The 16,492-nt window shown below is 38.0% G+C and overlaps 1 protein-coding gene and 1 long non-coding RNA gene across 2 annotated transcripts in view; one reads left to right on the top strand and one right to left on the bottom strand.

Annotated features, from left to right (window-relative positions):
- Nucleotides 1-431: 431 nt before the first annotated feature.
- On the bottom strand, nucleotides 432-4,900 carry LOC115588126 (uncharacterized). Its single transcript, XR_003985274.1, has 4 exons — nucleotides 4,779-4,900; nucleotides 3,958-4,083; nucleotides 3,149-3,277; nucleotides 432-1,766 (listed from the first exon to the last, which is right to left on the bottom strand). It is a non-coding gene; the product is annotated as an uncharacterized LOC115588126 (long non-coding RNA).
- A 1,815-nt stretch (nucleotides 4,901-6,715) lies between these two features.
- Nucleotides 6,716-16,492, top strand: part of LOC115588090 (teneurin-3) — a 742,469-nt gene continuing 732,692 nt past the window's right edge. The window contains exon 1 of the mRNA XM_030428416.1: nucleotides 6,716-7,016. The gene's annotated coding sequence lies outside the window, so the exon portion shown is untranslated. The remainder of the gene's footprint in view (nucleotides 7,017-16,492) is intronic.

Genomic DNA, 16,492 nt, shown 5'->3' with positions numbered 1-16,492 from the left:
TAAGGGGCCCATCCACTAAGCTGTCACCTGCCAACGGGAGGCCCTTAGTGGGAAGAGAAGAAGAGCACGGAAGACTAGTATTACGGAAGCAGAGGGGGTGGGGGGTTGCCAAATCTCAGCCCGATGTATCCTCTGGTTTTTTTCTCTAATGAGAAGGTGTCGGAGCAACTACAAACAGCAGTGTTGCAACAGCAGATGTTCTGACTTTATGAAAAATAATGAACAACTTGTCAGAGCTTTAATTATTACCCTGGACTGACAGAAATACACTCAAAAAATAATGAGTGGTGCAGTAGTGCAAACATGTAAATTTTACATATAATTTTGTTGCATAAATTCAGTGTAAAGGGTCACTGGTTTTACCATCACATTGAATTGATAAATTACATAACTTAATCTGGTTAAATCAAATGAATGCAGACAAACACATACACACCTTATGTGTTTATTCAATAATTCCATGTCAGGGTAAAGGGGAATGTATAAACATAATTTGTTTACAATATCATACATAAAAATATTCAACATGATAGAAAAACTTTGCATCAAATTATATCCTTTTTGTTGAGTTTATCTCATAGAATTAGATCAAGAATGTACCTGTAATTAAAATACTTAGAGTCATTATGAGCTTATGCCATAAAACAGCAGCAAGTGTTATGTGGGTTTTCAGCCCCAGCCTCTGATTGCTGATGGGTATTAGGGATGTATGCAGCTGAACAACCATCTCTGCAGACACTACACCTGGTAGAAAAAGCTTTGGTGCCACCTCAAGGTGTATTTCAGGGGGGAAAAAAAATACAAAAATAACACAATGTATACATAAAGATGAGGCAGTAGAAGACAGTGTTCATTCTGGTTAAGATGCAGGGGATAACTACAAACTCATTATCAGTTAAATAAAATGGGATTTGAGGGTTAGGTGACTCAATGATACAATATTTCACCCAGTTCTGAAACCAGTTTCACCATCACAATGTCACAATGTTTTTTCAGCTAGACTGAATGATGAAAAAACAAAACTTGACATTTAAGAAGTTGCCACAAGAGTTTAAGAAATTAACATAATGACTTTATGAGTTAATCACTTCAATTAGTTATCAAAATGATAATTTTATATAATCATCATATTTTCTGTTAATAACAGTTTTTCCCAATCGTTCAAAAATGCTTCAGAAACTATATTACAATTTCTAAAAGAGTTAAACATTTTGTCAAAACCCCACAAAGCTCTTGCAAAATGAAATTCTGCACTCAAGGCATGTTCTCTGTTGTCAAAAACTGATTCTTTCCACAAAAACAATGTGGACAACACCGTATGAATATCTTTTACCGAGCATCAGTTAAAATGATTTAAAAAAAAAGAAAAAGTATAATGCTAGCATCAAAAAGCTGTTAAAGTACAGTATTTTTTGAAGTCTTCGCAATTTTATGAAAGACATAGTGTCATTATTGCTGCCATATTGTAAATCAATCATCTGTGAGTATACCATATACATATGCACAGCTCCTGTTACAAGAACTAAGTAAACTCAATGCTGATTAAGAAGTGCCCAGGCCACAGATAGAATATATGTGTTAAGCACTGTAGGCATTACAAGACATCACAGCTTCTAACTAAATCCTTTAAAGAGCTTGCTTTGTCCGATCATGTTGAACCTCCAGCCTCCAGCCTGGTGTTTACTCTGCTTTGTCCTCCGTCAGTACCTCCAGTCATCCTGACATAGACGGGTGATTGATGGACGGCCTGATCCTATCTCATCCTGCTGGATAACAGATGACAGAGACCAAGTGATCAGCTCAAACAGATACAGCCAGCATGTTGAACCCTTCAGAATGTAGTTCAGACTCTGAAAATTGAGAACAGGTTTTCTCCCCTCTGGCAGTAATTTGATTCTTATTGCCCAAATGTACACAAATGTAGACATGTGTTGTAATTCATTCTCTGGGTAGATACATCCATCTGCTCAGCATGTGATATATGGATTTACCACAGAAACAGCTGATTATTGACTCCTGGATATGTGCACTTAAGTTTAACTGAAGTCTCCTCCAGGTTCAGAGACACTGTTCCGTCTGCGAGGATGCTGAAAATGATTTATAATGGCTGACTAGTAAACAGATTATGGGTCAGATCAGGGTTATTGATTCACAGACACCCATGACTTGTGTACGAGATTTAAATAGGAAACGTGATATGGCTTTTCAACTGCCCCCCTAATGGATCACCAGCTGAGGGCAACAACTTCAACCTGGAGGCAAAGTCAGAATATTACTATGACGTTCTGGAACCAGTGAACACTTTATTCTTTAATATGCATCACTAGAAATTTGACATTATAATGTAACCCAAAAGAGCAACCATCTGTACTGACAACAAAAAAACACAACATAAAAATACATGATAGTCATTAGGGCAAGGCTTGTGCTTTCTGAAGTATTGTAATAAAAGCATGCAAAATAGAAATTGATCATTGTTTAATCTGATCTAAATAAACACAACAATTTGTCTATATTTAACCTTTTTTCTTCAAAGCTAAATGAGACACATTTGATGCTTTGCTGCTGCAGCAATAATTATTACTGTGAGTCATGTTGAGTCCATTTTATTTATACAGTCCAGAATTAAATTAGAATTAAAATGTGGCTCAGAGGGCATGTGACAACCTGTATCCTTGAACCCTTGAGTTAGAAAAAAAAAAAAAAAAACTGCAGTAAAGAGGGAAGAATGATGTTGTTGCCGAGAGAAGTGCCGATTTTAACATTAAGAAGAAAAAAAAAACACATAGCAATTAAACAATTTCAGGGTTAGGTATGAAGAAATTGTTTGGTACTGCATTTAAAAAAACAACATTTATTTATTCATTTTGCAATTGCTCACATGCACTGACACAGTTAGTGACATAAGTCTAAGTGGAAGCTGTAAATCATTTCTCATTGCCTTCACGCCAAATACATTCAATGACCACATCCTCCAAAAACCATTAACTTTCATACTCACCTGCAACCACCTGCCGATTGTAGTTGCAGCCAAAAGCCTATTTATTTAGCTTTTTAGAGAGGGCGGACTAGAATCCTCACAGTACAGTAAAGTGTGACTATTTAATATATCTAACTTTGTGAGATAAATCACTTAAATGGTACTCACCTTGTTTAGATTTTCAGGCGTCCTGAGTGAGAGAAGAGTTCATGTTGTCTATATGTTTGCGTTGGTACAAGTTCCTCTCTCCCACAGACAGAATCAATCAGCTCACAGTGACCTGGAGTCTCGCTCACACTGGTGTGTGTGTGTGTGTGTGTGTGTGTGTGTGTGTGTGTGTGTGTGTGTGTGGGAGAGAGAGAGAGAGAGAGAGAGAGAGAGAGAGAGAGAGAGAGAGAGAGAGAGAGAGAGAGAGAGAGAGAGAGAGGTCTGTCCTGGATTAGTTACATTTTATTACAGTGCATGCTGGAGCACACAATAACCTCACATGACCCTGAACAGGGAAAATCAGCGGCATAACTACACGATTTAAATATGAATTTCACACTAAGAATCTTTTGGTGGGATTGGATCACCTCTTATCAATTGGTTCATTAATTGTTTATTTTAATTAAATTCTGTATAATAATGATTGAAATTGAAACACTGGAAAATACTTTCACTGCTACAATTATCATTATTATTTTATTTTAGATATTTGGTTTAACTAAATCTAACGCAGATACAATTCACACTGGAAACAATCTGTATAAAACAAATTGGATGTACACTGAAATACATTAAGTTTTAGTTTAATGTTTCAAACGATGCTTTTATGTGAACCCAATAGTGAAAGGCTACTCTTCTCTTGCATCTTTTATTATCCCCCTGTCAGTTCATGTACAATGCATGGACTGAACTTGACTGCTCAACATGTCAATAGTATTTAGTGTTTTCTCAACATTTTCTTCACATCAACTATTCAAATTCCACCATACCTTTTCTAACTGGTGTTAGTGGGAGCACTCAGAGCTGCTGTGGTGGTGTTCCCGCGTGTCTTCCTTGGTATCCTGATCAGTAGATGGCGCTAAAGAGCTGCTGTTGGCAGGACAGTCTCTGCATTACTGTAACAAATACACACACACACACACACGCATACAGCATCATATTATGCACTGACATATAGTTGAGGAATATGTGTACACACTAAGCTTCTGAGAGCATGAGGTCATGATGATGCAGTGTCACTGTTTATTTATTAGCCTGTGTGTGTGTGTGTGTGTGTGTGTGTGAGACGGCACACTCTTCCTCTCTTCAAAACATTTTTAACCCTTTGTATTGCTTTATCACATATAGTAATACATTGAAAATTAATAAAAGGTCAAATAAATAAATGAATTATATCTGGTTGCATTTCCTCATGTGTATTTTAGCTTTTTTCTTCAGGAAACTCTTTACTTGAATGACGAGTGACCTCGGCTGACTCTTTCTCTTCCCTCCTCTCTCCTTCCCTAAAGCTTCCTCCATCTCTAAATCAGTTGCTTCTGACGTGAAGGAGCTGAAAACATCACAAGTAAGTAAAATTGGATTTTAATTCTCCCTATTTTCCCCTTTTCCCATCTCTCCTCTGCTTCCTTGCTATCTTTCTTTCCTCTTCTCTCGTCATTCTTCCATTCTCTTCTCTGTACTTATTTCCTTCCTTCCTCTCTCTTCCTTTGTTCCTCCTTCTGTCAATCCTGAATTCATTTTCTTCTTCTGTTCCCTTTTTCTTCATTTTTTTCTCTCTCCTCCCTTCATTCATTAATTTATATCTTCTTACCTCCTTCTTTCCTTCTTCCTTCCTTCCCTCCTTCCTTCCTTTCTTTGTCTCTTCCTCTTTAAAAGTCCTTGCACCTTCCTCCTCCACCTCTGCACACCTTGCTTTCTTTCTCCCCTCCGCTGTTCACACCTCCCCTTTTTTCTTGCATCACGCTGCTATCCCATAATCCAAAGCTCCACAGAGGGGTCTGGCTCCCTACCCACTATACCCGCCCTCCTATTGAGGGTACTGAGCAGTGTGTGTGTGCGTGTGTTTGTGTGTGTGACTTTGTGTGTGCGTGTGAGACACCGTGAACGTGAGAGCCAGTGTGTGTGTTTTCATGTCCAAGTTTCCAGCAGTGGATAGCGTTGTTGCCTAGTAAGACACAATGTCATGACTACTGGCCTCTGAGTGTGTGTGTTTGTGTGTGTGTGTGTGTGTGTGTGTGTGTGTGTGTGTATGTGTGTGTGCCTGTGAGTCATCCACATAGCGTTGTTTCTGTGCAGGGCTTTATTAGTAACAAATGATATACAACCAAATCTATCACAGTGCTTCTATTTACACAGTTATCAGAGTATAGACATAGTAATGTGTTACATTGAGGTGACAAACATGCATCATCGAATATGTCTATTACAGAAATGCATGTGGCTGTTTTTAGACTTACTTGTAAAAGTGGCTCAGTTAAAGTAAAGGAGGCGGCAACTCATCCTTCCTCTTTTTGGTATACTGAAAAAAAAAAGTTCTTACTCCAACTTTTGTACGTCTGATGGACATTAAGAACAGGTTTATTATTCGGACATCTGTGGAGGTGCAAGAAAAGTTCAATTTGTAAACATCTAGCTAGAGAGCCACTTGGATGTCTGTAGTGAACTCAGCTTCACACCGTCTTGTTGTGCCTTGTGTTCTGGTTGTTTACCATCATTATTTCTGCTAATGTGGACAATCAGTCATAGGACCAGCATGTTAGCAGTAGAGCAACATAGCAGCAGTTTACCACGGGCCATGATGTGACACTCCCACACCACTGTTCAACCTGCGGCTAATTGCGACAACGTCAGATTTGGTCTGAATACAGTGTAAGGGGAACTCTGGTTAAGTGACAACTTGACCAGGTAGGTTTCTGAGCTAGAATTATGTTGAATTTGTTTCAGATCTGGCGGAGTGGTTTAGCTTTACAGCAAGAAAATCCTGGGTTCATGAACCGGCTTGTTACCATGCTGGGCAGGGCTTTTCTGTGCGGAGCTTGTATGTTCTCCCCATGCCAGTGTGGCGGGTACTCTGGCTTCTCTCCACAGTCCAAAGACACACAAGTGAGGTTTATTTGTCACTCTAAATTGCGCATGGATGCAAATGTGAGTGTGAACAGGCTCCTAGCCAAGGAATGTATGTGTGTATTTGCTTCACTGTACTGTATTAACTGGAAATTAAGTCAGACTAACCAAAATAAGCCTGGCTTATTTGGTAAATTCACTTCTTGGAACAGGCCCCAGACCATAGAGTGAATGATAAGTTATTTACATGTTTAGCTTTTATGCACACATACTAGGTGTATATAAAAAATATATACAGAAAAAATAAATATGAATGTGGTGTAGAGTGTTTATTCCAAATGGGAGAAGGTTACAGATTTTAAGTACTGCATCGTAAAAGCGATCTTCGAAGCGTGCTCAGTAGTGTTGGATGAGTCTAAAAATTTGACAATTGGCAAGGGTGTGTATTACTATGTTTTGTGTGTGAGTGAAAAACAGTGGGGGATACATGTAGAGGCAGGGAGTGTAGATGCAGTGTGTGTGTGTGTGTGTGTGTGTGTGCCAGTCACCCCAGGGTGAGGGGATTAAGTGTGAGCCAATGCAGTAAAGGTTAGCGCTTGGTCTCTCACTGAGGCCCCTATCACACACACAAATCTATGAAAAGACGGAGAGGGAGAGAGATGACATTATTATGGGCCCCCAGCCCCACTACCTGAGGGATGAGTGTTCACAAAGCTCATCAAGACGGCAAGGAAAACTGATAAGATCACCACACAAATCCTCAAGACACAAAGTAATTGAGCTAAACTGTAGATGAAAAATCTTAACTTTTTAAAACATAAACCAGGCGTAGGATTTTTTCATATTTTTTCATTAAACCATGGAGTATGTTTTGGGTTTGTTTTTTGTCAATTCATTTTGCGTGGCGGACATTTTAGGATACTTTTGTACGCCTACTCACAAAATGGTGGATTGGAGGATCGCAACGAGATGAACCGCAAAGGAGGTATGAGCGTGCGTGTGTGTGTGTGCCCGTATGTCAGCTGGTTGAAAACACTTTGCTTCGTGTGGCTGCGGCATCATGAGGTCTTACTGTGAGAATGTACAGAAAATCCATGATGTTCATTAGAAAGTGGATGAATAGTTGTTGGTCTGTAAGACTTGTTCACTGATACCTCTCATATATTTCTATTTAATTGTTGTTACTTTCAGCTGTTGTATGCTATAATTTCTTATGTTTTTAAAAGCTTGCCACGCTATTGAAAACAATCTTGAAACACTACTACTGTATGCTGGGCTTTACAGTCTTTTTTCCAGAAATGTAGTTAAGGTTAGGGGTACGTTCTGTACGTACTGTATTACGTTCAATGCTAGCAGAGCGTGCAAAATTCTTCTTCAGATTTTCTCCGTTTTTTGTAATCTTATTTACTCTTTTGTGTAAGAGGTTAAATTAACAATCAACATTTTTTTTTTTTTTTTTTTTTTAAACAAATCATTGTAAAATGAAAATTGAAAAGTCTGGAAAATTCAACAACATGAATAATGTCCCTAATGAACCTTAATGAAGTTCTTGAGCCAACAATTGCTGAAGTGGAAGATATAGTAAAATAAGCTCTGGTAGTTGAGCTGTATAACCACTCCTTGTTAAGTGAGTAACAACTTACAAATCAAGTGCCACTGATGCCTTCATCTGCTTTATCACAGATTCATTGATAGAGAAATCAGACTTAGGGCAGCCCCTCAGATATATCTGTTCACTCAATTAAATCAGGAATCTTTGCCCACTCTTTCTGTGTGGATTATTTTCTGTCATCTTTTCTTCATGGTGCACTTAATAACCATGATTAATAAATTGTAATTTATAGTTAATTAACCTTTAGTTAATAGTTATTTTCTGTAAACAAGCAACAGGATGTTTTGTAAACTAACAGTCATATATTTTAAAGGTCTATAGATACTAATATTAGTAATAATATGAACTAACCATTACGTTTTATTAACGTTAAATGTACCATTTCTTAATTATAATAAAATGTGACCTATTCATTAATTTTTTCATTGTATTTGTCTATTTATTTTTTTATTTGAAACAAAATAAACTGGCATTCGGTATGACTCTGGAGTTGCACTATTATAATTTCTACAAAACCATATGAGTACTGTATACCTACCTGTATAGTTACTACTGCAATGTTGAGACAAGCTAAAAAAAATGTGATAAAATATTCTATCACAGATTGCAAAAAGGTACAACTAGTTGTGAATAGAGACATTGTGAATCATGAATATCTTAAAAAAGACTTTAAAAAGTTGTCTAGCTAGTTGACGTACAGTCCTGTACCAGTGTATTGGTTTCCTGTTTTACTTATAATTGCCTAAGCCCATCACCATGGCTGAAGGCATTGCTTGAGAGGGCAAAAAGCACCAGAAACATTCAGTATTAGTATGAGACCAATGTGTAGTCTTCACTACGGTCATCTGCAAGCCTGAATGCGGCGGCCTAATAAAGTTGTTCTATAAACTTCAAGTGTTGCTGGACCTCTTTAGACTTTTGCGCTCCTCCATGCACCTTGTTGTGCCAGAAACCCAGAGTGTGCTCCTGAGGCATGACAAGAAAAATCAAGTTAAATCAGATTTGTGTAATACAGATTCCAAACTAAAAAACAAGATTTGCTCATTGAATGCTTTACATTGAATGCCACACATGTCTGCACTTCCACTAGCTTTGATCATGTACTTTATTACTAGTACAACTATTATTACTGTTGTTGCAGTCCTACTATTGCTACCATCAGTTGCAGGTTATACATTTCTCCTGCTCTGACTTCCACAACACCAGCCCATGTAGATAAAATGGCCTCACCAAGTGCACCTCCCTTCAGCCACAGTTTACCCCAGTGGCTACCAGTTGACCCCAATGACTATGAATTGACACCAATGACTACCTAGTCCCACTACTTTCCTGTTATTAACTATGCACATTCCAAGGCCACAATGTGGTTATCGCTCAGAGGTTTCACTCAGTAGTTTCTGAAGCAAAAATGTAATGATTCAGAGATATAACACTGACACTAAAATAAATCCAACCATTTGACTGTTTCACTTTTCAGTGCACTAAAGTGACTAGTGAGGGAAACCTTGGTTATTATTCATAAGAAATCCCTGTGGAAAGGGAGATCCTGTAGAGTTTTACACAATAAGTGACTGACTCTATCTCATCATTGACCTGCTAGCTCACATTTAGTATAATGACCATCATTGCTCCTTGGTAGCGTGTATACTAGTCATGTGGTTTAAATATGGCTTAATGTTTAACATAAAAATTTGAAGAAAGTAGATAGCTTCTTTGTAGCATGGCCTCTTTACTTCTTCTGGGTAATTATGATTGATAATTAGGGTTTGGTATCATTTCAGTTTTAGTGATTCCAATTCTGCTTTTCCAATTAAAATGTTCTTGGAGCGGAGAAAAAAAACCCCAAACATTTCAAGAACAAAAATTTGCCTACCTTTATTCTTGGCACATTTAGGCTATACACTCAGTACACTGTAAACTGTTACAGGAAGGTTTCCTTTTTACTTCATTTATAACAATAAATATTAGTCTATTAGTATACAAGGAATGTTCAACAAAAACAATTACAAACTAAATATATTTGAATATAAAAGAAACACAAAAAAAATAAAACAAACACGAAAATATTAGAATATAATAAGATATTTAACAGACAGTTGTTATGGAAGCAGCAAAAATGTCAAAGTCCATGGATATTGCTGTGAATAACCAGATACCAATAATGTATTTGCATACCTAAACGGAGGAGACTCAACTGTGCAAAGGGATGTAATCCGTTCACCCCAAATCTTGTTTCCACTCTGAGACATTCATACACTTTCTCCTTTCTTGTCTTCCCCTTTATGGCTAAAGTTAAACAAGTTTCTGTACTAGGGGAGGGTCTAGGTTGATGATGCTCTATCTAAGACAAATATTAGAATAATTTGTACACATAATTCTTTCACCTTCTGTATAAAAGGCTAAAGTCAGCTCATCTGTGTTTTGTACCTGAGCATGAGACATAGCTACTGTAAGTGTTTGCGTTAGCTGTATCTAGTCTTGTAGACTGCAAGACATCGAACACGGTGGATTCCTTCAGATTAATGCCCAATTGAATGAAATGCTTTGTCATGTTGGAGGTGCTTCCCCCCTTGCATGAAATATGTTTACTGCAGGTGTTGCATTTTGCTGTGTCCTTATGTTTTTTAGGGTAGCTAAGCAAAACTTTCAAGTGTTTACAGTAGTCAACCATGGTCCAGGATGTAAACAGTGTCTAGTCTTCTCACATTCTTTGTTGACATACTGCCGATTGACGTCACTTTAAGTCCGTGTAGCAGGTCCTGGCAGATAATTACACATTTTAGGGACTGTAAAATGAATTGATCTAAAAGAGCCCATTATTGGTTTGAAAGTCAGAAATGTCACCTGGAGCCATTTTAAAGCAGTAACAGGTCCAAAGAACAACTGTGCAAAGAGCTTTTTGGTAGTATAAAGTGCATGGCACGGTTGTGTCACTACCACGGTCAGGAAGAAAACACAAACTATCTTAGTGGTCAGGAAGGTCAAGAGTGAACCAAAATCCACCATTATATTATATTCAAATATATTTTGTTTGTAATTGTGTAATTTTGTTGATCATTCCTTATAAATCTGCAATGAATTAGAAGCTGCTGGAAGGCAGCTGTCAGTGTCCAGAGTCAAGTGTATTTTGCATCAACATGAGCTGAGAGGCCTTGATCCAGAAGCAGCACCTTACAGCTCGACTAAAATTTGCTGATCCTTGATACACTTGCACACATAAGTTGCTATGGTGACTATAAACTTTGCATTTTTGAATGAGAAATAGTTAACATAATTTAAAATCACTATCATCTTATACTCACTCTTTGACACCAGTTACCTGAATACACCTGTTTTTCACCAAGATCCTTCTTGCAATGTTAACTAACATGAGAAAAAATCCTGGATCTGCCTCTTTATTTGGATCAGTACCAAAAGTTACTAACATAACCTCCATGGCAGAGGTCATTGGCGGTTTAGTAGTTACAAATTGATGCTGTGCAGAAGACTTTTGTTCAAACCCTCTGAACTTTATTTAAACTTCTTCTCGAGATCCGCAATGTTCGTACAGTAACACTGCACATCAGTTTAAGATTTTTTACATTTGGTGAAATAGTGTACCCTATATAAAACATTAGCTTTGGATATTTTATGCATCAACATTATTTGGCTTCAATAAAGAGTTGGAACAAGCAGATACACCACACAGTCAAACACTGTTGGATAACAGTATATCATCAATCTTAAAACTAAATGTAATGTACTGGTTGGCTTTTTGACTAAAAGCCGCTACTTCCGTTGACCCAACACCAAATGCTCCTCTATGAGAGGATTTACTGCTGTGTTAATTATTTACACCCAGTTACTGTATGACTGTATGAACCTATTAACACTAATCGTTCAGTGAGTGCATTTATGTGCAAGCAACCAAGTATATGTTTCAAGCTGCTGGTGATCAAATGCAGCTTACATGCACTGTGTGCATTTGTGCGTGTGTGTGTGTGTGTATGTCCACCTGCCCACGTATCCTTGACCACTGTGTAAGTGAGCCAGTGGGGGAGTGTCTCAAAGCCAAAAGGCCACTTGAATCCACACATTCAATTCCCTCTTCATTAGCAGTCACATTACTTTAGATTAGCAGAAAGTGGACATTTACAGGCAACGCTGACGCCTGTAATTAAAATTAATTTAAAAAGAAAGACACAAAGAGAAGTAATTACTCCAAGTGTTAAAGGTTTTCTCCCCGGCAACTTCTCTTATCGTTTTATTGCTCTGTTCTTACTGAAGGAAATAAAAATGCAAAAGAGAGAGTGGACTTAGTGGGGAGAGAAATTAAGCGCTAGCGGTCGCTCATTAATGACTTCACCTGATTATTGGGAATGGGAAGTCGCCCGTAAAGGTTGAGTAGTCTACAATGAATTTTTTTAATTAGAGTGGATTTGCTCTGATTGAAATGAAATATAAATGGCTTCTTAAATAGCTTATCGCAACCTCTATGACTTGCCAAGCTCCCCCCACTGGCTAAAAACTTTTCTGTGACAAACAGGGGGTGTTTATCCCTGGAAGTAAGTATTTCCAAAAAAAATCCAAAATAGCATTTAGGTTTGGTGTGGTGGCTCAGTGGGGAACATTTTCATATTAGGGCAAGAAGATTGTCAGTCCCTCAACATGCAGCTCAGGCAGCTGGATGTTTGTGTTTGTTTCCGTGTTTGTGTAAGCAAAGTGAGATCACGGTGACCCGATGCATCTCAGGCAGGAAAGAGAGAGTGTATAAATGGATGACGTGTCTACAAGGATGTCTGTCGAGCTTGTGACATGACAGATAATACATAATACAGTACCTTCACCCAGAGAAACACAGGGAAGATAGAGGCCATTTAAATAATGTGGACAGAGGCCTGGACAGGGACTGGAGACCCGTCGTATCAGTATTTCGACGGGGTAGACTGAAGAGCTAAAAAAAAGTCAGGGCTTGACAAAGGCTGAGTGGTGGGGACATAAGAGCTTCGATTGAAATCATCTTCAGCATATGTGATTTTAGCCAATGTAATGGGGGTAAGAGCAGGTATTACTGGTGGGTAAAAAAAATGCATTATTGTTATAATTTTTTGATCCAATTTATCTTAGGGATATTTCTACAAATTCTGCCTTTTCAAAAAGAGGCGGAGACATGTCCCTGGAGTCTACAGTGTAATGATACCTCAAGAGTCCACCTCAGAGTTATAATGGCAACAACAGTGGTAAACAATATCATTGAGATCGCTTTCAGAGGAATTTAATGAATGACATAAACAATGACAGCCAATCAAGTTACGGGGCCATTGTTGAATTTGATATTGATATTTTCAACACAATTACGTTGCAGGACTGCTTATGATACTGGTTTCTGACTGTAGCTGGCCTCTTTATGTTATCTAAACGGCTGTAGCTCAGTGGGTAATGATGGCAACAAATGTTGGGATTTATTGCAGAATTAGAATTGATATATAAACCAGGCTGTCCATTTTATAATGCCAATAGAAGGAGACAAATCTTATTTTATCATATAGTGTTCTATATAGTGAAACTTGAATGCCTACTCTACATCTAATCCATGTATGGCGCCCAGCGCCGGTCGATCAACTCCAGACCTAGTATATTATATACTTTGTATATAAAAAAATATATATTAAGCAATTTCTTTGTATTGAAATGGGCAGTCGAACTTAATTGCAACCAATTCCTTTTGTAAGAAATGTTATAAAATGGGAGAAAAAAGCCAGGGGCCATTATGTGTTCTGAATGTGAATCTAAATATGTCACTTTTTATTTTATTGAAACGACCATTATCTGATGCATCAGCAAGCCTGACTCATGAAACAATACGCGTTTGGAGGAACACTTTTGCTTCTAAACAATTTATAAAGAAAAACATCAACAATTTCAACAATTACTTCACAGACCAGTTCAGATGGTTGCGTACAAAGCGCTATCTACGCTTTTAGGACCTACAGATTTTGCTGGTGTGATTCTTCAGCCGTGAAACTGCCTAAAGCTCCTAAAGCTTCTTCTTTTTGCTGGGCTTCCCGTTAAGTTGTGGCCTCCCAGCAGCAAATTCAAACTGATAAAAATCTGTTTAGCGCTTGTGCTTTTAAAGACAAGCCACTCAACTCTCACTGTGCCACATCTTAACTGAACCACCCCCGCCTCCCTCCAAATGCCCCCCTCTGCGAGGTGTAAGCACCACAATATACCCTCTCTGCTCTTTTTAATGTGTGTGTGTGTGTGTGTGTAATAGATGAATCCATCTTGTGAAAGAAAAAAGCCCTCACCAAACCCTGCTGTCCACAATACACTGCTCCTGCCACTATATCTGCTAACACACACACAATGAGTGACTGCGCAGCCTGCGCTGTGTAGATAAGAACTAGAGTTGTGTTGTCAGTGAAGTGCACCTACAACCAGAAAGGGAGAGATTGATATATACATATATATTTACCCAGAGAGAAGTTAGAGAGGGACGAGTGAGGGAGAAAAAGGCAAAAGAAGGAAAGGTGCTTCTGATGTTATCTCTAAGTGAATATTTACTTCTCAGTGTGAAATGTTCACCTGCTGCTTCTCAGTTTGACAGCACACACACACACACACACACACACACACACACACACACACACACACACACACACACACACACACACACAGGTTGCTTACTGCCAGGAGCCACTTGTGTGTGTATTAACAGTTGATTTTGAGTTTCAACCTTTTTTTTATTATCAAAGCATATTTGATCACGGTGGAAGTCCTAATCTAATGTACTGGCCTGGTGCAGTGTGAAAACATTAGTAAAAGCTCAGTTTTTCATTAGGAAGTGATCAAACACTGAGAGGGTTCTTTGTAGATGAAGCTACAGGTAAAAAACAGCTTTTGGCAGGAGCAATTCAAGCACCGATTATTATTTAACATTAAGGGAATAACCTGGCATATATATATATATATATATATATATATATATATATAGATAGATAGATAGATAGATAGATATATATATATATATATATATATATATATATATATATATATATATATATATATATATATATATATATATATATATATATATATATATACGCTGACGCTGCACTCCATCACTCTCCTTCTTGGTCAGATAGCCATTACAAAGCTTTGTGGTGTGTTTCGGGTCATTGTCCTGTTGAAAAACAAATCATGGTCCCACTAAGTGCAAAACAGATTGGATAACATGTCACTGCAGCATGCTGTGGTAGCCATGCTGGTAAAGTCAGCCTTGAATTTTGAATAAGTTACCAACAGTGTCACCAGCAAAGCAGCCCCACACCATCACACCTCCTCCTCCGTGTTCCATGGTAGGAACCCTGCATGTAGAGACCATCCAAGATGGCCATCCAACTTTGTCGTAAAGAACACAGTGATGAGTTCTAAAACCATCACCTGTGATAAAACCAAGTGCAAAATGATACACTGCATCAAGGGGCTTCAGAGTTGAGAGAGCAGCATGCATGTAGATGACATCCGCATAATCTAGTTATGGATAGATCAGCAGAGGGGGCGACTGAATAGATGATAGTGTCATCGGCATACTGATGAATTGTACTATTTGGAATTACAATACTAAAATCATTAATATATAGGGTAAATAAAATAGGGCCTAAGATGGATCCTTGAGAAACCCCTTTTAAAACACTTAAAAAGTTTGACTGACAACCATCAGCTAACACGGCATGAAATCTGTCTGATAGATAGTTTTTACACCAGTTAAGGGATTTCCGGTCAAAACCAAGGGTTTCAAGGTGCTTAACAAGTAATGAGTGGTCCACTGTGTCAAATGCCTTAGAGCGGTCGAGAAAAACAGCAGCACAGACTAGTTTATTATCTAAAGCATTGACAATATCGTTGACAATTTTAGTTGTTGCTGTCAAAGTGTTGTGTTGGGAACAACACCTTTGCTATTATGCACATTTATTTGATCAATTTTTGATAATAATAACATTAAATGCATTTTTTATTAAAAGGGCTGGAAGAAAAAAATAAAAAATAAAGATTTCTCATATAGGAAATTCTGTCCCATACATAACTGCCAATTAGTCCTCCACCATCAGCTCCTCTTGGTCATGTCCCTTTCATTACCCAGACACCAATAATGTGTGGCACTACCAAGATAAGGTCAAGACTGTACTTTTTTCAGCATGATCTCCATTAGCTTAGTTCTATTCGCATCAGTGTGCTCTTGGTTCTGGTAAATAGTATGTGTTTTCCCTTTAGTTCCTCCAATACTACATTCATCTCTCAATCCAATTTCAATTTCTCCTTTTACTTCTTTTATTCTAGTGTGTTAGTAGTTTGTTTTAATTAGTTGAAAAACATATAGTTCAAGGTATAGTACTATTTCTTCTTTCACCTGATAAAAATACAACAAGGTAAGTGCTGAAAGATGACAACACCGCAGGCTTCCCATCATGATATTCTGAGTGACACTATACGTTGATACTTCTCACAGTTCAGAGTGATGCCAATGAGAAACCAAAAGAATGACTCAAGACAAGCAGGTCAAAGTGAATGATTGAGTGAGTGAGTGAGTGAGTGAGTGATTGGAAGGAGGTGGTTGGGTGATGGAAGCAGTGGAAAGCAGGGTTACTGCTGTGCATGGGGGAGTGTTAGATCACAGGAGAGGTTATGGTATATTTAGTCTATGAGTACAAAAATACAGTGCATGTTGGAAACTGGCTCAAGCAGAGGAGGCTGGTCCAGAGAGGCAGAGGAAGTTATTACTTGCTAATATACGAAACGAGTACTTGGTTAAAATAAACCAGTACCAAATTTCAGTATCATATATAAAATGATTTGTATCTCTATTA

Source organism: Sparus aurata, chromosome 1 (genome assembly GCF_900880675.1).
Source record: "Sparus aurata chromosome 1, fSpaAur1.1, whole genome shotgun sequence".
Taxonomy (NCBI): Eukaryota; Metazoa; Chordata; class Actinopteri; order Spariformes; family Sparidae; genus Sparus; species Sparus aurata.
This window is presented reverse-complemented; position numbering and strand designations above follow the sequence as displayed.